Source organism: Macaca nemestrina, chromosome 15, assembly GCF_043159975.1.
Source record: "Macaca nemestrina isolate mMacNem1 chromosome 15, mMacNem.hap1, whole genome shotgun sequence".
Classification (NCBI taxonomy): domain Eukaryota; kingdom Metazoa; phylum Chordata; class Mammalia; order Primates; family Cercopithecidae; genus Macaca; species Macaca nemestrina.
The window spans coordinates 64,764,189-64,787,292 of NC_092139.1; the positions used below are offsets into that span (position 1 = coordinate 64,764,189).

The 23,104-nt window shown below is 39.9% G+C and overlaps 2 pseudogenes; one reads left to right on the forward strand and one right to left on the reverse strand.

The window, feature by feature from the left end:
• Positions 1–11,116: 11,116 nt before the first annotated feature.
• Positions 11,117–11,898, forward strand: LOC139358888 (complex I assembly factor TMEM126B, mitochondrial pseudogene; annotated as a pseudogene).
• Positions 11,899–19,083: 7,185 nt separating this feature from the next.
• On the reverse strand, positions 19,084–21,925 carry LOC139358582 (mediator of RNA polymerase II transcription subunit 28 pseudogene; annotated as a pseudogene).
• Positions 21,926–23,104: the final 1,179 nt, after the last annotated feature.

Consider the following 23,104-nt stretch of genomic DNA (forward strand, 5'->3'; position numbering starts at 1 on the left):
TGGCCTCCCAAAGTGCTGGGATTACAGGCATGAGCCACCATGCCTGGCCCTGCTTTCTTGATTTCTTTTTCAGATCAGTCACTGTTGACATATATAAATCCTCCTGATTTTTGTATGTTGTTTTGTACCCTGCCACTTTACTAAATTCATTTATCAATTCTAATAGTGTTCTTGGTGGAGTCTTTAGGTTTTTGTAATTATAAGATCATGTCATCTGGAAACAAGGCTAGTTTGACTTCTTCCTTTCCAATTTGGATGCCCTTCATTTCTTCTCTTGCCTAATTGCTCTGGCCAGGACTTCTGGTATTATGCTGAATAATAGCAGTGAAAGTAGGCATCCTTATCTTGTTATAGCCTTTAGAGAAGGGCCTTCAATTTATCTGTGTTGAGTATGCTATTAGCTATGGGTGTGTCATACATGGCCTTTATTATTTTGAGGTAGTTTCTCCTATACCCTTTTTGATGAGTTTTTTTTTTTTAAATCATATAAGGATGTTGAGTTTTATCAAATACTTTTTTGGCATCCATTGAAGTAATGGTTTTTGTTATTGACTCTGTTAATGTGATTGTATCATGTTTGTTGGTTTGCATGTGTTGAACCATCTTTGTATCCCTGGAATAAATTCCACTTGATCATGGTGAATGACTTTTTCAATGTGTTGTTGAATTTTGTTTGCTACTATTTTGTTGAGGATTTTTACATTATGTTTATCGTTGATACTGGCATGTAGTTTTCTTTTTTTGGTTGTGTCTTCCTCTCATTTTGGTATTAGGGTAACTTACGCTGGCCTTGTAGAATGAGTTTGGAAGTATTCCTTCCTCTTCGGTTTTTTTGAGGAGTTTGAGTAGGATTGGTATTAGTTCTTTAATGATACAATTCAGCAGTAAATCCATCAGGTTCAAGGCTTTTCTTTGATGGGAGACTTTTTATGATGGCTTGGATCTTATTGGTTTGTTGAGGTTTTCTATTTCTTCATGGTTGAATCTTGGTAGGTTTTATAGGTTCAGGACTTTATCCATTTCTCTTAGGTTTTGAAATTTGTCGTATAGTTGTTCATAATAGTGTTGTAGTCTCAGCGATGCACGAAGATGTAACAGTCTCTTCTTGTCTGAGATAACACCTGGAGTTCTTTGTCCTACCTCCAAGATGATTAAGGAGTACAGACACAAAGGTCAGGTTAGAGCAAAAGTTTAATAAGCGAAAGAAGAAAGCTCTTTGCCAGCAGAGAGGGGGTCAAGTGGGGTGCCCACTATGAGGCTGGGCTCCCAGGTTTTATGGACTGGGAAGGGGAAGGAATGTGCTTAGTTCCTGGGCTGTCTTGGAGAACACGTGACTCAGCTTGGCCCAGGGACCTTGGCCGACCGACCAGTCAGGAGCTGAAATGATGATTCATACCTGCTGCTCAGCTTGGCCCAGGACCTGTCAGAAGCTGAATTGAAAGCTTGGCCCAGGACCTTAGCCTGGGACCAATCAGGGGTTGAAGTGATAATTCATAGAAGCCGGACTTACAGTCCAAATAAAGGAAAATAGAGTGCCCACTAGAACCCACCGGAACCCACTGTGCCCATGCCCACAAAAGGAGAAGGAACTTTTTCTCAGAACCTGCTGAGTATACAATGGACAAAGGCATTTCTGTGCCAGGCCTTGTTCTCTTATCTGAGTGAGCTGGAGGTTTGTGCAGGTTTGTATCCAAAAGGGCCAGAGGTTTTACTATCTGTGCCACCATGGGCATGTCTCTAGGCACAGCACCCTGTGTTAGTTCCCTTATCAGCCTAAATTTTTTCTCAGGCTGCTTTTTTGCTTTTTTTTTACTTTCTTTCTTTTTTTTTTTTTTTTTTTTTTTTTTTTTTGAGAGTCTTGCTCTGTCGCCAGGCTGGAGTGCAGTGGCGCGATCTCAGCTCACTGCAACCTCTGCCTCCCAGGTTCAAGCGGTTCTCCTGCCTCAGCCTCCAGAGTAGCTGGGATTACAGACGCGCGCCACCACGCCCAGCTAATTTTTGTATTTTAATAGAGACGGGGTTTCACCATGTTGGCCAGGATGGTCTCGATTTCTTGACCAGGTGATCCACCTGCCTCCTCCTCCCAAAGTGCTGGGATTACAGGCGTGAGCCACCGCTGGCCTCTCAGGCTGCTTTTTATGTTATGTGAGAATGAGGCATTGACCATGGGCCAGGGACTCTCTGGCACCCTTCCCTTGTTATCTATCTAAGGCAAGCTAAATAACTCCTTTCAAATAGTATCTAATAATCCTTTCTAAGGTCTCAGTTGTTGTATCTCCTTTCTCATTTCTGATTTTATTTATTTGGATCTTCTCTTTTTCTCTTAGTCTAGATAAAGTTTTGTTGATTTTGTTTATCTTTTCAAAAAACAAGGTCAGGCATGGCGGCTCAGGCCTGTAATCCCAGCATTTTGGGAGGTTGAAATGGGCAGATTACTTGAGCTCATGAGTTCAAGACCAGCCTGGGCAACATGGCGAAACCCCATCTCTATAAAAAATGCAAAAATTAGCTGAGTGTAGAGGGGCACACCTGTAGTCACAGCAATTTGGTGGGAGGATGGCTTGAGTTTGGGAGGTGGAGGTTGCAGTGAGCGGGGATGGTGCCACTGTACTCTAGCCTGGGCAATAGAATGAGACCCTGTCTAAAAAACAAAAAACAAAAACAAAAACAAAACCAAACAAAAAACAAACCACCAAACTACCTTTTCATTTTGTTGATTTCTTTTCATTTATTTCTGCTCTGATCTTTATTGTTTCTTTCCTTCTACTAATTTTGGGTTTGGTTTGTTCTTGCTTTTCTAGTTTCTTGAGGTGTATCATTAGGTTGTTTTATTTGTTTTTCCTCTTTTTTGATATAGGCATTAGTTGCTATAAACTACCCTCTTAGTATTGCTTTTCCTGTATCCCATAGGCTTTGGTATGCCATATTTCCATTTTCATTTGTTTCAAGAAATTTTAAAATTTCCTTTTTCTAGGCCAGGTGTGGTGACTCACTCCTGTAATCTCAGTGCTTTGGGAGGCCAAGGTAGGTGGATCTCTTGAGTCCAGGATTTCGAGACTTGCCTGGACAACATGGCAAAAACAGTCTTTACAAAAATAAAAATAAAAAATTAACCAAGTGTGGTGGCACATGCCTGTGGTCCCAGCTACTCAGGAGGCTAAGGCAGGGAGATCACTTGAGCCTGAGAGTTTGAGGCTGCAGTGAGCAGTGATCACATCACTGTACTCCAGCCTGGGCAATGGAGCAGGACCCTGTCTCAAAAGAGAAAAAAAAAATTTATTCTTTTATTTTTTTCTTAAGAGATGATCTTGCTATGTTGCCTATACTGTGTTGCCTGGGCATAGCTCATTACTGATCAGCATGCAAGTTTTGACCTGCCCTGTTTCCAACTTGGGCCACTTCCCAGTCTCCTTGGGCAACTTGATGATCCCCTGCTCCCAGGAGGTCACTGTATTGATGCTGAAATTAGTGTGGACACTTAATTGACATACCACACTATAGCCCAGAACTCCTAGATACAAGTGATCCTCCAGCCTCAGCCTCTTGAGTAACTTGTACAAAGGCATGTACCACTGCACCAGCTCTTTCTTAACTTTTTCTTTGACCCATTGGTTATTCAGGAGCATGTTGTTTAATTTCCATGTGTTTGTGTATTTTTCTGAGATTCCTCTTGTTATTGATTTCTGTAGTTTTATTCCATTGTGGTCAGAAAATATACTTGATATGATTTCTATTTTTTCAAATAGAAATCAGACTTGTTTATTTTTAATAGAAATCAGACTCGATACAGACTTGGTTTGTGGCTTAAGGTATGGTCTACTCTGGAGAATGTTCCTTGTACTGGTAAAACTGCTGCATTTGATAGCAGTTGGGTGAATTTTTTTTTTTTTTTTTTTTTTTTTTTTTTTTTTTTTTTTTTTTTTTGTCACCCAGGCTGGAGTGCAATGGTATGACCTCAGCTCACTGCAACCTTTGCCTCCTGGGTTCAAGCAATTCTCCTGCCTCAGCCTCCCGAATAGCTGGTATTACAGGCATGCACCACTACACCTAGCTAATTTTTTTTTGGTATTTTTAGTAGAGATGGGGTTTCACCATTTTGTCCAAGCTGGTCTCGAACACCTGACATGAAGTGATCCTCCCACCTTGGCCTCCCGAAGTGCTGAGATTACAGGAGTGAGCCACCATGCCCAGCCGAAATTTTCTTTAAATGTCAGTTAGACCTATTAGATCTTGTGTAGTTTAACTGCCATTTATTTGTTAATTTTCCATGTGGATGATCTGTCCATTACTGAGAGTGAGGTGTTAAAAGCCTCTACTATTATTGTATTATAGTCTAACTTTCTCTTTGGAGCTATTAATGTTTGCTTTATATACTTGGGAGCTCTGGTGTTGGGTGCACAAATTTATTTATTTATTCATTTTTATTTTTTTCGAGACGGAGTCTTGCTCTGTCGCCCAGGCTGGAGTGCAGTGGTGCGATCTCTGCTCACTGCCATCTCTGCTCACTGCAAGCTCCGCCTCCCAGGTTCACGCCATTCTTCTACCTCAGCCTCCCAAGTAGCTGGGACTACAGGCACCCACTACCACACCCGGCTAATTTTTTGTATTTTTAGTAGAGACGGGGTTTCGCCGTGTTATCCAGGATGGTCTGGATTTCCTGACCTCATGATCCGCCCACCTCGACCTCCCAAAGTGCTGGGATTACAGGTGTGAGCCACCGTGCCCGGCCAGGTGCACAGATATTTATAACTGTTATATTCTCTTCCTGAACTGATGCCTTTATCATTACATAGTGACCCTCCTTTTCTTTTTTATAGTCTTTGATTTGTAGCATATTTTATCTTATATAAGTATAGATAGTCCTGCTTTTTAAAATTTTCCATTTGCATGGAATATCTTTTTCCACCCCTTCACTTTCGGTCTACATGTGTCTTTAGAGGTGAAATGGGTTTCCTGAAGGTAGCATGTAGTTGGTTTTTGCTTCTTTATCCATTCAGTCACTCATGTCTTCTAGCTGGAGAAGTGAGAACATTTACATTCAGTGTTATTATTGATAAGTAAGGACTTACTACTGCTATTTTGTTGCTTGTTTTCTGGTTGTTTTGAGACTTGTCTCTTTCTTCCTTTCTTACTGTCTTCCTTTGTGATTAAGTGATTATCTCTTGGCATGTTTTAATTTGTTGCTTTTTACTTGTAGTGTATCTATTATAAAAACTGTGCTGTGGTTACCATGAAGCTTACAAAACAGTTTTTATAGATATGAGCTATTTAAAAGAGATGACAACTTATCTTAGATTCCAAATAACAGAAACAAACAAGTCCAAAACCCCCACAAAAGTTTTACAGTTTAATTCCTACCCCCACGTTTTAACTTTTAGTTGTCTCAAATTTATACTTTTTTTTTTTGAGATGGAGTCTCACTCTGTCTCCCAGGCTGGAGTGCCGTGGTGCGATCTCAGCTCACTGCAACCTCTGCCTCCCCGGTTAGAGCAATTCTTCTGCATCAGCCTCCCGAGTAGCTGGGATTACAGTTGCCCGCCACCACACCCAGCTAATTTTTGTACTTTTAGTAGAGATGGGGTTTTGCCATGTTGGCCAGGCTGGTCTCAAACTTGTGACTTCAGGTGATCTGCCAGCGTCAACCTCCCAAGCTGCTTGGATTACAGGCATGAGCCAATGCTCCCGGCCAATTTATACATTTTTATGTAAAATAATAAGTTTTCTTTTGCATGTTAGTGTTTTTTTCTTTCAGGCTGAAGAACTGTCTTTAGCATTTCTTGCAAGAAGGGTCTGGTGGTGGTGAATTCTATCTGGGAAATACTTTATCTCCCCTTAATATTTTAATGACAGTTCAGTTGGATACGATATCCTTGGATGACAGTTTTTATTTCTTTGAGTACTGAGAATGTCATTCCACTCCCTCCTGTCCGGTATGATTTCCATTGAGAAGTCTGTTGCCAGACATATTGGAGGTCTTTTATATGTTGTTTCTTATTTCTCACTGGTTTTAGGATCTTCTCTTTGTCCTTGACCCTTGAGGTTTGCTTATTAGATGACTTGGGATAGTCTTGTTGGGTTGAATCTGTTTGATGTTCTAATGCCTTCTTGCACCTGGATATTTACCTCTTTCTCCTGTTTTTGGCATTTTCTGTTATCACTTCTTTGAAGATTTCTACCCCTTGCTCTTGGTCAGCTTCCTCTTGAACATCATTCTTAGATTTGGTCTTTGGAGGTAATTTTCTCTATCTTCTTTCTTTCTTTTATTGAGGCAGAGTTTTGCTCTGTTGTCCAGGCTGGACAACACGTGGCACAATCATGGTTCACTGCAGCCTCAACCTCCTGGGGTCAAGCAATCCTCCCACCTACAGGTGCCAGCCACCACCCCAGCTGAATTATTGTATTTTTAGTAGAGATGGGTTTTCACCACATTGGCCAGGCTAGTCTGGAACTCCTGACCTCAAGTGATCCGCCCACCTCGGCATCCCAAAGCACGGGGATTACAGGCTTGAGTCACCACTTGCCCAGCCAAAACTGCTATTTTGAATTCCTGGTCAGAGAGCTCACAAGTCGCCATCTAGATAGGGTCACGCTCTGGATTTTTGCTTTGCCCTTTTGGGGAGGTCATATTCCTCTGTTTGCTGTTGTTTCTTGTGGGCATATATCTATGTTTTTTGCAATAGAGGATTAGTTATTTATTCTAGTTTTCTCTGGCTTGTTTTGCTTTTTATTGAACATACTTGCTTAGTGAATTGTCACTGCCTCCTGTGGCTCTAGGTGGCGCGTTAAGCCCAGGTTTAACTCTTCTAAGTGATCAGAGTTCTGCCTGTCTTAAATGGAGGAGGTCCTAAAGAGATTACCCTAGCAGTGAGGAAAGATTGTCTAGGTGTTCGTGTCCAGGGGACCTGGGGAACTCCCTCCTGCAGCATGGTGCTGGTGAACAGACACCCTGATTTGGCAACCCCTTTGGCTGAGTTACAAAGCGGTTTCTGAGGCTGGGGATGGTAGTCCTGCCTACCCTGTTTGTTTCTGCCTGTCCTTAGGGTTAGTTCTCTGTTCAGGCAGTCACGAGGCTACCCATGGGTTAAAGCATGGAGAGGTCTCCTGCCTGGGAATCCAAGAAGTTGGAGGAGTGGTTGACCACCTCAATTTCACTTTTTCCATTGTAGAAACCATGAGCTGTGGGGAGACTGGTGCCAGGTGTAATAGGGGGAGGGGCATCATGGATATGGAAGTCTAATTCTCCTGTCCTTTGCTTGAAGTTTTTCCCCTTCTCTGTGGCCCTGGGAACGGTCTCGCCCTTGTACCTGAGCTCTGGGTTGTTGCTGGGGAGGATTTTGGAGGTGCATATTTGGTTTTGGTTTTCTGTGGTGGGGATTGACGCCAACTTGGAACTTCTTGTCATGTGTTTTTAAACACATCTATTTATAAGTGTAATATAAATAGTAAAAAAAAAAAGTATATTTTGTATGTTTTCTTTACATATATAATTTAGTAGATGTTTTAAAATAAAAATGAGACGATATTAAAGAGTATGAAACAGTAGAAAAATTAAAATGAGATGAAATACAAACAGTTGATTTCTGTGTATGTGTATATACATACACACACTTTCCTTTTAGATACTACAGTTTACTCTAAAACATGAAAATTCAGAAGACCTTATCAGGTACTTGGTTTCAAAAATAAACTATAAATTTGAAAAGGCAGAAGTAATGCCTTCCAAATGACACTGACCATAATGCAGAAATTTAAAAATGAAAGATAACAAAAAATATATCCATTTGGACATTGAAAACATACATTGGAGTCTTAGCTTAAAGAAGAAGTAAAAGTAAAAACTGCAGCATAAAGAAAGGAAATGACATTCAGTGTACAGTTTAGAAACTTAAAGGTATTTTGATAGAAACAAAAAGGAGCAAATAAATGAGTTTAATACAAATGTAAGAAGCTGGAAAAGGACCAAAAGGCCAGGCATAGTGGTTCATACCTGTAATTCCAGCATTATGGGAGCCTGAAGTGGGAAGATCACGTGGGGCAAGGAGTTCAAGACCAGCGTGGGCAACAGAGTGAGACCCTGTCTCTACAAAAAGTACAAAAATTAGTCAAGCGTGGTGGTGCTTGCTTGTAGTCCCAGCTAATTGGGAGGTTGAGGCAGGAAAGGATCATTAGAGCCCATAAGTTCGAGGCTGCAGTGAGTTGTGATCACACCATTGTATTCCAGCCTAGGTGACAGAGCAAGACCAAAAAAAAGAAAAAAGAAAAAAAAAAAAAAGAAAGAAAGGGAAAACAATAAAATAGCTCAAAGAAGTTACCAAGAAAATAAGTAAACATAAAAGTGCAGGTTAACAAACTACAAAACAAAGAAGAGAAGTGAATTAGTGATCAAGGAAACAGAAAGCTAGTTATTTGATGAAAATGAAAATAGAAAAATATTAGGCAAGAATAGTTATAAAATAACATGAGAAACAAAAATGGCTGGGCATGGTGGCTTACACCTGTAATTCTAGCACTTTGGGAGGCCAAGGCAGGAGGATCACTTGGAACAGCCTGGGCAACATAGCAAGTCCCCCATCTCTTAAAAAAAGAGAAAAAGAAAAAGAAAGCCAAAAGTAAGACATAAACACAGATGTGGAGGAGAGTATGTAATTGTAAAGAAATAGAATTTAATCTTTGGTAAGAATAAAATTAGGAGAAAGGTATGTGCTTCTCTAGGAAGGACATGCCTGTTATTAAAAAATGTTTAAAGAATAAGGAAAACCTTTGATTCACTAAACTGCAAGTCACTTCTCGGTAGTTTCAAACAGCACTTACTTTTTTGTGTCGGTATTGTTTATTTGGAATTTTCCTCTATAGTTTGTTTAAATATCAGTAAAGATCTGAATGGCACTGTGTTTTTACTTCATCATTTGTACATAGGATGTTCACTCATTGTTGAAGAAAGCATTTTGTTTAGGAGAGAGTGTCTGTGTACTGTGGTGTACGATGGTAGATGTAATTATCACTGAAGGTCACTGAAATGTGAAAATCCCTGGTAATGTCTTGACAGCTGTGTGGAAATAAAGCTGTCAAATGGGAACAGTCAGGGCCTACTTAGAAAGTGCTTGCTAAAGCAAGAGAGTCAGCCACTTTTGACAAAGTGGGAAAGCTTTGTAGTGAACAAAAGGGAAGGCGTCAGATGTGCTGTTGACTGCAGGCTATTGACATGGGACACTGGAAGTGTCTAATAAGCATTGAGGCATCTCATATGATTGGCTATGGGAGTACATTTGGCTTTCTCTGCTTGGTTCTGAGTTCAAAGCTGGGGCACAAATTAGAGAAGCTGCATCACTGCCATGTCCTGACTGGTGTGGGTTGGTTGCTACAGCAGTTTCTGGTTTGCCTTTCTGAGCTGATTGCTGCAGAGGGTGTGGGTCAGACCCTGCTCAGATTCCCACTGACAAATGCAGGCTTGGGAGTGAATGGAGAGGAAGCCATTTAATTGTGGGGCCAATGAGTCTCTGCCTTAATCATGGGATTTGACATTCAGTGTTCTATACACTGATTGACTGATTTCTTTCTTTATTGAAGTCAGATTTATATAATATAAAATTAACCATTGTAAAGAGAATGACTCAGTGGCAGTTGGTAGATTCACAATGTTGCTCAATTATCACTTCCATCTAGTTCCAAACAATTCCATGTCAAAATATAGCTGTGTACCTACCTGTTAAGCAGCTCCTTCTTATTTCTCACTCCTCCTAGCCCCAGACAACTACCAGTGTTCTTTTCATCCATATGGATTTACTTACTCTGAATGTTTTAAATGGAATCATACAATATGTGACCTTTTGTGTCTGTCTCTTTTCCCTAAGCATAATGTCTTCAAGGTTCATCCATATTGTAACAGATGTTATGATTACTTTCTTGTAATTTTCTTTCTCTTTCTCTTTTCTTTTCTTTCCTTTTTTTTTTTTTTTTTTTTTTGACACAGGATCTCACTGTGTTACTCAAGCTGGAGTGCAGTGGTGCAATCTTGGCTCACTGCAGCTTTGACCTCCCAGGCTCAAGAAATCCTCCCACCTCAACCTCCTGAGTAGCTGGGACTACAGGTACATACCACTACACTTGACTAATTTTTTTTTGTTTTTTTGTAGAGACAGGGTTTCACGATGTTGCCTAGGCTGGTCTCAAACTCCTGAGCCCAAGTGATCCTCCTACCTTGAACTCCCAATGTGCTGGGATTACAAGCATAATAAGCCACTGTGCCTGGCCACTCTCTTGTAATTTCCTTTCAACCTTTAAGTATATTTTTCTCCTGGGAGTATGGGAAGAACAGTATGGTGATCTGGGCACTCTTTTTGTTTGGAAACATCTGGAATTATCCAAAAACATGAAAGGTAAGGCACTGGTTCCAAGCTTTCTAGGTACAGACTGGAAACTAGTCAAAGCGTTAAGACATACGGGACTCAATGACCCTACTATTAATGCTTTTGCTTTTGGAGCCATTCTCAATCCTGCATACATTTGTTAGTGACAAGTCTGGTGGGTTGCCCAGGATATGTCTATTTTGAGAGATTCTGCAGTGGGCCTGGGACAGAGAGGGAAGCACTGAGCCTTGGGAGGGTGAACCAGAGGGTGCAGTCTGCTCTCCTGTCCTTTCAGGGAACTTTCCAGTTCTATCTGTTGCATGCCTCCCATTTAGAATCTAATGATCCAGAATTCATATTTATTTAAGTACTTACCATTTGAGTTCTCATGTAGTATGGCAGTTTTATGTCTCCTGTAAAGCATTCAAAAATTTAAAGACCACTAAATCAAACTTTAAAACTTCTGTGTATCACCGGATATGGTGGCTCATGCCTGTAATCACTTGAGGTAGATCACCTGAGGTCAGGAGTTCAAGACCAGCCTGGCCAACATGGTGAAACCCTGTCTCTACTAAAAATACAAAAAATTAGCTGGACGTGGTAGCACATGCCTGTAATCCCAGCTACTCAGAAGACTGAGGCAGGAGAAATGCTTGAACCTGGGAGGCGGAGGTTGCAGTGAGCCGAGAGTGCACCACTGTACTTCAGTCTGGGCAACAGAGTGAGGTTGTCTCAAAAAATAATAAATAAATAAATAAATAAAACCACTGTGTATCAAAGAATATAATTTATAAAGTGAAAAGGCAACATACAGTGTAGGAGAAAATATTTACAAATCATATATCTGATAAGGGGTTTATGTGCAGAATGTATAAAGAATACCAAAATGGCAGTGTTCGGGTATGAGGCTGGGGCTAAGCTGAGGGATTCAGGTGTGGTGCGGGTAGGAACTGAGGAAGCGCCCAAGGATGTCAAGATGACCGCATCTATGCATGGTCAACCCAGTCCTTCTCTAGAAGATGCAAAACTCAGAAGATCAGTGATCATAGAAATCATAGAAAAAAATTTTGACTACCTTAGAAAAGAAATGACACCAAATATATCAAATGGCATCATTTGGGACAACAACTGGTTTCTCTGGAATATTCTCAAACTTCCTGTTCAGATGCTGCTTCAAGATAATATAAGCAAGGAAAACTGTGTTTTCAGAAGCTCACTGATTGGCATAGTTTGTGGTGTTTTCTACCCCAGTTCTTTGGCGTTTACTAAAAATGGACGTCTGGCAACCAAGTATCATACCGTTCCACTGCCACCAAAAGGAAGGGTTTTACTCCATTGGATGATGCTTTGTCAAACACAAATGAAATTAATGGCGATTCTTCTAGTCTTTCAGATTATGTTTGGAATATTAAATGGTCTACACCATTATGCAATATTTGAATGGACACTTGAGAAAACTATACATGAAGAGTAACCAAAAAAATGAATGGTTGCTAACTTAGTAGAATGAAGTTTTTATAAAGAGGACTCAGGCATTGCTGAAAGAGTTAAAAGTAACTGTGAACAGATAATTTGTTTCTGTGCCTTTTGCCTGGTATCTAGCAAATACTAAAAAAAATTCAATAATTCAATCAATATAAGTTTCATCTTACATATAAGTTACAGGTTTTATCTCCTGATAGTGTGTCCATTTTGCTTGGTACATAACAGATAATAAATATTCAGTATCAATAAATGTAATAATAATTTAAAAAAAGAATTACAACTCAACAACAAATAACATTAAAAATAGCAAAGGACTTGAATAGACATTTCATCAAAGATGATATACAAATGGCCCAGAAGCATATGTAAAGATGCTGACCATCACTGATCATTAAAGACATGCAAGCCAAAATTCTGTTGGGATACCACCTCATACCTATTAGGATGGCTACTACAAGAAAAACAGAAAATAACAAGTTTTGGTGAGGACGTGAGCATATTACAACCCCGTGCACCTTTTTGGGGATTGTAAATGGTGCCACTGCTTTGGAAAGCAACATGGAAATTCCTCAAATAATTAAAACTGCCATATGATCCAACAATCCCACTTCTGGGTGTATACCCAAAATAATTGAAAGCGGGGTATTGAAGGGATGTTTACACACCCATGTTATAGCAGCACTATTCAGAACAGCTAAGAGACGGAAGCAACCCAAATGTCTATCAACATATGAATGGATAAGCAAAATGTGACACATTTTTCCCTCAGTATCTGTAGGGGATTAATTCCAGGATACTCTGCAGATACCAAAATCCACAAATGCTCCAATCCCTTATATAGTGTGGCATAGTATTTGCATATAATCTAGGCACATTTTCCCATATACTTTAACAGCGGTCCCTAACTGTTTGGCACCAGGGACCGGTTTTGTGGAAGACAATTTTTCCACAGACAGGGTCAGGGGGATGGTTTTTGGATGAAACTGTTCCACCTTAGATCATCAGGAATTAGTCTGATTCTATGAGGAGTGTGCAGCCTAGATCCCTTGCGTGTGCAGTTTAGAATAGGGTTCATGTTCCTATGAGAATCGAATGCCACTGCTGATGTGACTGGAGGTGAGGCTCAGGCGGTAATAATTGCTGGCTTCTTTGTTCATCTCCTGCTCTGTGGCCCGGTTCCTAACAGGTTAAGAACTGGTACCCATCCATGGCCTGGGGCTTGGAACCACTGCTTTGAATCCTAGGTTACTTATAATACCTAGTACAGTGCCTACATATAACTTTATTAGTGTGGATTTGACTTAGTATTTGACTCAGGGAAAATTCAAGTTTTGCTTTTTGGAACTTTGTGAAATTTAATGTATTTTTGAATATTTTAAATCTGAGTTTGGTTAAATCCACAGACACAGAACCCATGGATATGGAAGGCCCATAATATATACACAATGGAATATTATACAGACTTAAAAAGGAAGGTAATCCTGTCTCATGCTCCAACATGGATGAATCTTGAGTGCTAAGTGAAAGAAGCCAGTCACAAAATGACTGTGTGATTTCACTTACATGAGTAATCTAAAGTAGAAAAATTCATAGAAACAGAAAATAGAATGGTATTTACTAGGGTGTGGAGGGAAGGGGAAAAATGGAGAGTTGTTTAATGGCTATAGAGATTCCATTTTGCATGATGCAAAAGTTCTGGGGATCTGTTCCACAACATTGTGAATGTATTTAATGGTACTAAAATATATGCTTAAAAATGACCAAGTTGGTAAATTTTGTTGTGTGTTTTAATATAATTTTTTTTTGAAACAGGGTCTCACTCTGTTGCCCAGGCTGGAGGACAGTGGCACCATCTTGGCTGACTGCAACCTCAGCCTCCTGAGCTCAGGCAACCCTCCCACTTCAGCCTCCCAAGTAGCTGGGACTACAGGCATGCACCACCACACCCAGCTAATTTTTATATTTTTTTGTAGAGATGAGGTTTTGCTATGTTGCCCAGGCTGGTCTTGAATTCCTAGGCTCAAGCAATCCTGCCTCAGCTGGGATTACAGGCATGAGCTACTGCATCCAGCCTGCAATTTTTAAAACATCAAAATAAATGTAAAGGCTACGTCTTAGATATTTTTTTAAACCAATTAAAAATAGTAAAATTTTCTCTTATAGCACAGTGGTCATGCCTGTAATCCTAACACTTTTGGAGGCTGAAGTGGGAGGATCACTTGAGCCCAGGAGTTTGCGACCAGCCTGGGCAACATAGGGAGACCCTCGTCTCTACAAAAAATGCAAAAATTAGCCAGGCATGGTGGCGTGTGCCTGTAGTCCCAGCTACTTGGGAGGCTGAGGAGGGAGGATCACCTGAGTTTAGGAGATCAAGGCTGCAGTGAGCCAAGATTGCACCACTGCACTCCAGCCTGGGTGACAGAGCAAGTCCCTGTCTCAAAAAATAAAGTAGTTTAAAAAGTATAAGCCAAATTGTGAGTGAATGAGAGAGAGACAAGTGGGGGTTGGGTGGGAGATGTGTGTGTATGTCTAGATAAATATTTGATCAGTTTGTGGAGGCAAATGAATTTCATCATCAGGGCAGATTTATTGGAGAAAGTTTTGCCATGGTGAGGGTATTTCCTTGGGATAGGAATGAAGTAGGGAAATACTAATTTGTGACTCTGGTTATTTAAATTATTCAATGACAATCTGTTTAGATGTCTTTGCATAGATAATGCAAATTAGATTGGGAATTGCCAGAATTTGGTGCCTGAACTATATAATTTTTAAATTTTTTAGATGAGAACATAATTTCTATTTCCAGCTCTATTCAGACACTGAAGACTTAGGTTGGCCAATTCAAGGTCACTTCTTTTTTTTTTTTGAGACGGAGTCTTACTCTGTCACCCCGCTCTGTCACCCAGGCTAGAGTGCAGAGTGCAGTGGCACGATCTTGGCTCACTGCAAGCTCCACCTCCTGGGTTCACGCCATTCTCCTGGCTCAGCCTCCCAAGTAGCTGGGACTACAGGCGCCTGCCACCACACCTGAATAATTTTTTTTTATTTTTAGTAGAGACGGGGTTTCACCATGTTAGCCAGGATGGTCTCGATCTCCTGATCTTGTGATCCGCCCACCTCGGCGTCCCAAAGTGCTGGGATTACAGGCGTGAGCCACTGCACCTGGCCACCTCTTTTTTTTGTATTTGCATTTTGCAACTTTGTTGAATTTATTTATTAGTTCTAACAGTTTTTTTTGTGTGGAATCTTCTACATAAAACATCATAATTACAAACAGAGATGATTTTTCTTCCTTTCAAAATTGGATACCTTTTCTTTTTCTTGCCTAATTGCTCTGGCTAGAAATTCCAGTACTATGTTGAATAGAAGAGATAAAAGCGAACATTCCTGCCTTGTTCCTGCTCCTAGAGGAAAAACTTTCGTCTTTCACTGTTAAGAATGATGTGAGCTGTGGGTTTTTATAGATGGCCTTTATTATGTTTCCTTTACAGAAACTACCTTCCCATGACATAGTTTCCTTTTATTCCTAGTTTATTGAATTTTTTTTAATCATAAAGAGGTGTTGAATTCTGTCAAATGATTTTCTTGCATCAATGGAGATGTTTATGTGGTTTTCTCCCTTCAATTTGTTAATGTAGTATATTGCATTGATTGATTTTTGTATACTCAATTATCCTTGCATTCCAGGAATAAATCCCACTTGGTCATGGAGTATAATCCTTTTAAATTAATTAACTTATTTATTTGAGACAGGGCCTCACTTTGTCACCCAGGCTGGAGTGCAGTGGCACCATCTTGGCTCACTGCAACCTCCATCTTCCAAGTTCAAGCGATTCTCATACCTCAGCCTCCCAAGTAGCTAGAACTATAGGCGTGCACCACCATGCCCAGCTAATTTTTGTATTTTTAGTAGAGATATGGTTTCGCCATGTTGACCAGGCTGGTCTTGAACTCCTGAGCTCAAGTGATTCGCCCGCATTGGCCTCCCAAAGTGCTGGGATTACAGGCGTAAGCCACTGTGCCTGGCCTAATCCTTTTTTAAAAATAACATTTTATTGAGGTATAATTTACATACTTTGAAATTTAACCATGGAAAGTATTCAGTTTGATGAGTTTTAGTTCATACAGTTGTGCAGTGATCATCATAATTTAGTTTAGAGCACTTCCTTCACTTCCAAAAGTTCACTTTGTAGTCATTCTTCATCTGACCTTCCCACCCCTAGGCAACAACTAATATACTTTCTATTTTTAAGATTTGCCTTTCTGGAAATTTAGTAAGTAAACTCATACAATTTGAGGTATTTTATGTCTGGTTTCTTTGTTTAGCATAATAGTTTCCTTTAAAAGTTTTACTGATACATAATAATGATACATATTTATGAAGTACATGTGATATTGGAATGTATACATACAATACGAAATGATTAAATCAGAGTACTTAGGCAGTTTTTGTCTACGTTTACTGTTTTTGTGTTGGGAACATTTCAAATCTTCTTTTTTAGCTATTATGACATATACAATATATTGGTGTTAACTATAGCCAACCTACTGTGCTATCAAACACTAGGACATATTCCTTCCATCTAACTCTATGTTCCCATGCATTAACCAATGACTTTTCATTCCCCTAGGCCTGCCCTGTTCCCAACCTCTGGTAACCATCATTTTACTTTCTACCTCCATGAGATCAACTTTCTTGTCTCCTACATATGAGTAAGAATATGTGATGCTTGTGTTTCTGTCCCTGGCTTATTTCACTTAACATAATGACCTCCAGTTCCATCCATTTTGGTGTAGAATAACAGGATTTAATTATGTTTTTATGGCTGAATAATATTCCACTGTGTATATATAGGATATTTTATTCATTCATCCACTGATGGATACTTAGGTTGATTCCATGTTTTGGCTATTGTGAACAGTGCTACTACAATAAATATTAGGGTGCATGTATTCCTTTGGTATACTGATTTCTTTTTTTTTTTTCTTGAGAAGGAGTCTTGCTCTGTCACTCAGGCTGGAGTGCAGTGGCACGATCTTGGCTCACTGCAACCTCAGCCTCCCAGGTTCAAATGATTTTCCTGCCTCAGCCTCCCAAGTAGCTGGGATTACAGGTGTGCGTCACCACATCTGGCTAATTTTTGTATTTTTAGTAGAGACAGGGTTTCACCATGTTGGCCAGGCTGGTCTCGAACTCTTGACCTCAAGTGTTCCACCAGCCTCAGCCTCCCAAAGTGCTGGGATTATAGGCATGAGCCACCATACCCCACCTGATTTCCTTTCCTTTGAATAGATACCAAGTTGTAGGATTGCTTCATTGTATGGCAGTTCGATTTGTAGTTTTAAAAAGAACCTCCGTATCATTTTCCATAATGGCTGTACTAATTTATCTTGCCTTTTTTTTTTGTCACTTTATTGAATTTGTTTATTCTAAGTTTTTTGGTGAAGTCTTTAGAATGTTCTATATTTAAGATCATCTTGTCTGTAAAGAGGTATAATTTGCCTTTCTGTTTTCCAATTTGGATGCCTATTTCTTTATCTTGCTTGATTCTAAGACTTCCACTACTATGTTAATAAGAGAGGTGAAAGTAGGCATTTGATTCATGTTTCAGTTCTTAGAGGAAAGACTTTCAGCTTTCCCCTATTCATTATGATGTTAGCTGTGGGTTTGTAATATGTGGCCTATATTATGTTGAGTTATGTTTTTTCTATGCCTAATTTGTTGACAGTTTTTATCAGGACGGAATGTTAACTTATATCAAATGCTTTTCCTGCATCTATTGAGAAGATCACAGTTTTTGTCTTTCAATCTGTTGATGTGATATATCACATTTATTGATTTGCATATGTTCAACCTCTTTTGCATCCCTGAGGTAGAGCCCATTGATCATGGTATCTTTTTGATGTGTTGCTAGGTTCAGTTTGCTAGTACTCTTGAAGATTTTTACTGTATGTTCGTAAGGGACTTTTTGGCTGTTGTTTCCTTGGTATCAGAGTAATGCTGGTCTCATAGATTAAGTTTGAAATAATTTCTGCCTCTTCATGTTTTTGGAATAATTTGAGAATTAATGTTAGTTGTTCTTTTGAAGTTGAATGTAGCAGCAATGCCATCTGGTCCTAGATTTTTCACTCTTGGGAGACTTTTTATTATGGATTCAATCTCGTTACTTCTTATTAGTCTGTTCAGGTTTTTGTATGCCTTTTTTTTTTTTCAAGATTGAAAAATTTCTATTTATTTAAAAAAACTTCTGAATTAAATAGGGAAATGGCAATAACTGGTATATACATTAATTCAAAATATTTTCACTGAGCACTAAATAGTTCACTGAGAATAGTTTCCAATCTTTTCACTAAAAACCTCTTTTAAAGAATGCCTAAAACTGGCCAGGCGCGATGGCTCAGGCCTGTAATCCCAACACTTTGGGAGGCTGAGATGGGCAGATCACGGTCAGGAGTTTGAGACCAGCCTGGCCAACACAGTGAAACCCCATCTCTACTAAAAAATAGAAAAAAAAAAAATTAGCTGGGCATAGTGGCAGGCACCTGTAATCCCAGATACTCAGGAGGTTGAGGCAGAATTGCTTGAACCTGGGAGGCTGAGATTGCAATGAGCCGAGATGGCATCATTGCACTCCAGCCCTGGCAACCGTGTGAGACTCTGTCTCAAAAAAAAATAATAATAAAATAAAGAAAGGCCGAGTGCGTTGGCTCATGCCTGTAATCCCAGCACTTTGGGAGGCCAAGTTGGGTGGATCACAAGGTCAGGATTTCAAGATCAGCCTGGCCAAGATGGTGAAACCCCGTCTCTACTGAAAATACAAAAAATTAGCCAGGCGTGGTGGCACGTGCCTGTCATCCCAGCTACTCTGGAGGCTGAGGCAGAGAATTGCTTAAACCTGGAGGGACGGAGGTTGCAATGAGCCAAGATCGCGCCATCGCACTCCAGCCTGGGCAACAGAGTGAGACTCCATCTCAGAAAAAAAAAAAAAAAAAAAAAGCCTAAAACTTAGTTTATTTAGGTCTTTAATCAAGAAATCTAAAGCTGCTAATCAGATTTTTGAATCACCATTAGATGACTAGGCTAACAACCTTGAGGTAATATAATGTGGGTTTTAAAAGCTTTGTTTAAACTATACATTCTAACAGACGGGATTCATTGGTCTCAGGCAATTAATCACAGGTTCAATGCCAGATACTGTATATACACAGACAAAACAGAGTAATAGCTGTCATTTATAAGGATAAATAACATATGGTCCTGGTATATTCAAAGGGAATAATGTCTAATATTTATGGGTGTACAATTAGTGATGGGCAGGGAGACAGATACAAATGACTAACCCACAAGGGAGAACCTAAAAAGGACGATAGAAGAGATAAAAGTCCTGTGCCCTAGGGATGCAGCAGAAAAGGTGCTGGGAGGCTTTAGGGACCAGGTGGCATCTAGGTCAGATCAAGAGATGAATGGATGTCAGTGTGTGTGGGAGGGACCTTCAAGGCTGGAGAAAACAAAGTGAGCCAAACACTGAGCCACAGGAGTACTCCCTGCTCAGATGACAGTGAAGCATTTGTTCTGAGTAAAAAGATGTAATCTAATAAAAGACTGCATAAAACACTGGAAAACCTCACGCAACGAGAGCCTGAAACAATGCTTGTATTTCTTAACAGCAATTCAACAGAGTATCTGAGGTGGCTTGTGGAACGAACGAGAGAGCAAAATATCTTCCCAAAGGCAGAGGCGCCGCATGCTCTTGGTGGAGGTTAAGTAGCCAAGGATCGCACCCACAAGCCCACCTCCACCCTGAGACCCCAGTCCCTTGGAATCAACTCCACAGCAAAAATCTTCTTAATGGAAAATCTCTCTCTTCCCAAAATGTAAAATAAAAACAATATAAGCAAACAAAACTGAAAACAAAAAAAGATAATCAGAGCAAGCTTTAGCCTCTCATACTTCACCTATGCCCCAACTGTCATGTTACTGAGAACAGGGTCTGCCCCATTACTTAAATGGATTCCTTATTGCAGAACATGACAAAATTTAGCATATCACTGATCCTACTATGTCCCTCCCTATAAAAAAAACAAAAAGTAAACCAACACCACACAAAATATAACCTTACCCTGAATAAAAGTCAGCCTCAACCTAAGGATCCTACCGTAATGTGACTACCCTAACCCAGGAAACCTTAATCCTATTCTGACCTATTCACACAAAAAATCCCCATTCTAAGAGCTTTGGACGCATTACAAACATGGTTGCATTAGATTCCTCTTCTGAAGTATTCTGAAGTCTTGAAACAGCAAATTTACATATTTTTCTATACTACCACTGAAGGGTAATTATCATAAAAGGCCTACAACCAAAATCCTAATCCCCTGATTCTCAGGCTATTGCAATTTTTTTTCCCTCAGATCAAATAATAGGAAATACACACAAAAAAATGAAAAGTCATACAAACATAAAAACACAGAATCTATAAGTGTCACCACACTGACAGTCTTAACTGTGCTAAAGAGAAAAAGAATTTGGTTTACTCAAGCTCTGGGCATTGTGTAAAGTACTTAAGACATTAACAGCTTATAAAAATAGTGAAAAAAATTTAGGTGGGAGCATAAAACTAACTCCTTCATTCAAAATCCCAAGTTCACGAGAAGGGATTTGTGGCTAACTGTCTGCACAGGGCGGCCTCAGACACCAGCCCAATCTTGGGCTGATGGCCTTGACCTTTGTGCTCAGGTCAGCTTCTGGGGTGCAGGGATGTTGGCAGATGCCTGCTTGAGGTACACGGAGGAGCCCTGAGGGCTGCTGGCTGGTGTTCTGTGCTGCACATTTGATGCCCTTCAGCCCCTGTTGCCAATGCCTCAGCTTTGTCAAGTGCTTCTGGACAGTGTGTGTTTCTGTTGTAATTCATTCCTTAGTTCTGAGATATCCTCTTTGGTAACTTGCTCTGGTGTCTGGACAAATAATTGCAATCGTTTTCTGTAGGAAAACATTCTGCCTGTGTTGCAATATCCAGAAACTCCTAGATATACTGATCAACACCAGTTTAAATGTTTTCCTGATCAATGCCATTGACATAGTCCTCACTCACCAGAGAAGCTAAGCAAGCCTTGAAAGATGACTCCAACTCATTCACCCGGTACTGTTAGAAGGTCTCAGAGTATCTGGTGCTGCCTGAAGAAGTGAAGCCTGGCCCCGGAGCTCCAGTGTGGGTGGTGGGATCCCTGGTAGCTGCTAAGAGAACATATCACCTAGTGGAGCCACCATGTCTTGAATAGCCTGTATTTCTTTATGATTCAATCTTGTTATATAAAATGCATCTAGGAATTTATTCGTTTCCTCTAGGTTTTCTACTTTGTTAGTGTGTAGTTGCTTATAAGAGTCTCTAATGATCCTTTGCATTTTTGTGGAATCAGTTGTAATGTTTTCTTTTTCATTTCTAATTTTATTTATTTGAGCTTCCTCTTTGTATTGTTGGTTAGTCTGGCTACTGGTTTATTGATTTTCTTTATCTTAAAAAAAAATAAAACAAACAAACAAAAAAAACACACAACTTTCCCTGTGATTGTTTCCTTGTAGATTTTGTCTCTATTTTGTTTTATTCTGCTCTGATCTTTATTCTGTCTTCCTTTTACTAATTTGGGGTTTGGTTTTTCTTTCCTTGAGGTGTCTCATTAGGTTATTTGAAGTCTTTCTGCTTTTTGACTCTAGTTATTAATTGTTACAAATTTCCCTCATGGCAATGCTTTTGTTGTATCCCATAGGTTTTGAGATGTGTGTTTCCAACATTTTTTACTTGAAGAAATGTTTTTATTTCCTTCTTAATTTCTTCATTGACCATCATTCAGGAATATGTTAATTTCCATGTATTTGTAGTTTCTAAAGTTCCTCTTGTTATTGATACGTAGTTTTATTCCATTGTTGTCTGAGAAGATACTAGATGTGATTTAAATTTTTTTTTTTTTTTTTTTTTTTGAGATGGAGTCTCGCTCTATCGCCCACACTGGAGTGCAGTGGCGGATCTTGGCTCACTGCAAGCTCCACCTCGTGGGTTCATGCCATTCTCCTGCCTCAGTCTCCTGAGTAGCTGGGACTACAGGTGCCCGCCACCACGACCAGCTAATTTTTTGTATTTTTACTAGAGACGGGGTTTCACCATATTAGCCAGGACGGTCTTGAACTCCTGACCTTGTGATCTGCCCGCCTCAGCGTCCCAAAGTTCTGGGATTACAGGCCTCAATTTTTAAAAATTTGTTGAGGCCAGGCTTGGTGGCTCATGCCTGTAATCCTGGTGTTTTGGGAATCTGAAGCTCCTCAAGTGGGAGGATTCTTTGAGGCCCAGAGTTTGAGACAAGACTGGGCAACATAGTGAGACACTGTCTCTACAAAACGTTGAAAATTAACTAGGCATTGTGGTGTGCACCTGTAGTCCTTATTACTTGGGAGGCTGAAGAGGGGATCATTTGAGCTCAAGAGTTCAAGGCTGCAGTGAGCTATGATAACAGCACTGCACTCCTGCCTGGATGACAGAGCGAGACCCTGTCTTTAAAAAAAAAAAAAAAGTTGAGACTTGTTTTGTGGCCTAATGTATTAGGTTTACCCTGGAGAATGTTCCATGTGATGATGAGAAGAATGTGTGTTCTATAGCTGTTGGATAAAAGATTCTGAAATATCTGTTAGGTCCATTTGGTCTAAAGTGCAGTTTAAATCCAATGTTTGTTGATTTTTCTGTTTAGATGATCCAATGCTGACAGTGGAGTGAAGTTCTCAATAGTTATTGTCTTGGAATCTTTATTTTTTATAGTATTTGCTTTATGTATCTGAGTGCTCTGTTGTTGGATACATATATATTTAGAGTTGTTATCTACTCTTACACTCCGATAGCATTTTTGCTATGAAGTGAATCTCCTGGGTTGGATGTTATATTACTTGGTATTTCATGTCTTTGGATCAGGCATGAGTAATAGTGCTGGCTGAGCCTTACAGGACTAGAAAGGCAAATCCATGTTTGGAATAAATCCAGGTATTTATCCCTGTGAGGCTGAATCACTGTTTTTTAGAGGCTGGCAGGTGGCTGATGTAGTCAGTTTGTCCCCAGGTAAATAGTTTATTTTCTTGAGGAATACTGTCATATTAGGGACTCAACTTTCTGCTGATACATGCTGGGTAGTTCTTGGCAATTTTTTTTTTTTTTTTTTTTTTTTTTAGATGGAGTCTCGCTCTGTCACCCAGGCTGGAGTGCAGTGGCGCGATCTTGGCTCACTGCAAGCTC